Consider the following 955-nt stretch of genomic DNA (forward strand, 5'->3'; position numbering starts at 1 on the left):
TTATTCGTATCCTCGTTCTTGTACCTTCGTCCGACTCTGAAACGTTCTCTTATATAAAGAAGAACGACGGCGGGTTGTTAAGGCAAGAAGGGACAGAGAGAGACAGATACGGAGAGTAACGATACGCAACGCAAGCAGTCTTAGGTTTACGTGAGCAACCCTCAGCCAGGCGTGGTCCAGGAATTGTATCCGTGGACCGCAATGTGCGTTCGAAATGTCGATGTTCATGTGTCCTGCAGTTCACACGTTGACGCGCAATTAGCTGCGTTCTTCATCGACCCACGAGCCAAGTGATCCACCGTTCAGGGTAATCTTTTATAAATTTACAACAGTTCAATACTCAAATGTACTCTTCTCGGTTCTAGCGAAGCCGAGTTCCGTCACGTTCGACCAACGGGAATCGAACGCGCAGAAGTCGCCATAGGATTGACGACACAAAAACGTTCGAAAAAAAAAGAAAACGACGAACGCGCGAAGATACGCGCGTTCGCCGGCCGGGCGTAAAGTACATTATGATATATAACAACCATCGAGATCGAAGCTCCGTTCGTCAGGAAACGACGGGGATATATACACCCGATTCTGAATCCTCTGTACAGCACACGATCTCGCGAACGAGTAAGCACGGTGGCTAGCCCATGTTATATATGTGTTTGATTCTACTCTCTCGTCCAATTATTCAAGAAACAGCGCGCGTGCATCTCTCCATCGTTCGGGTGATAGTAAAGATTCGATGGGATTCGCGCGGCCGTCCGCCTCGAGCGGTCTTTCGTCCCAATATCCAGAAGCAGAGTTTGAAAAACTCTAGCGACGGCACGGGTGTCCGACTCACGACATCGAGGTTTCGAAGCCGGCGATCCCCTCCGAACGGATGGCGACCACGCGACCGACTGAAAGCATGAAAAATCGACGAAAGATAGAACACATCTCCGTTCGGGTGGTGTTTTTTCTTTAA

At 49.4% G+C, this 955-nt stretch overlaps 1 non-coding gene across 1 annotated transcript; it reads right to left on the bottom strand.

Moving 5' to 3' along the window:
* Window positions 1–155: 155 nt before the first annotated feature.
* LOC126878003 (5.8S ribosomal RNA) lies at window positions 156–310 on the bottom strand. The gene has a single exon (XR_007695515.1). It is a non-coding gene; the product is annotated as a 5.8S ribosomal RNA (ribosomal RNA).
* Between the last annotated feature and the right edge of the window lie 645 nt (window positions 311–955).

The sequence above is a fragment of the Bombus huntii genome, unplaced genomic scaffold, assembly GCF_024542735.1.
Source record: "Bombus huntii isolate Logan2020A unplaced genomic scaffold, iyBomHunt1.1 ctg00000323.1, whole genome shotgun sequence".
NCBI lineage: Eukaryota > Metazoa > Arthropoda > Insecta > Hymenoptera > Apidae > Bombus > Bombus huntii.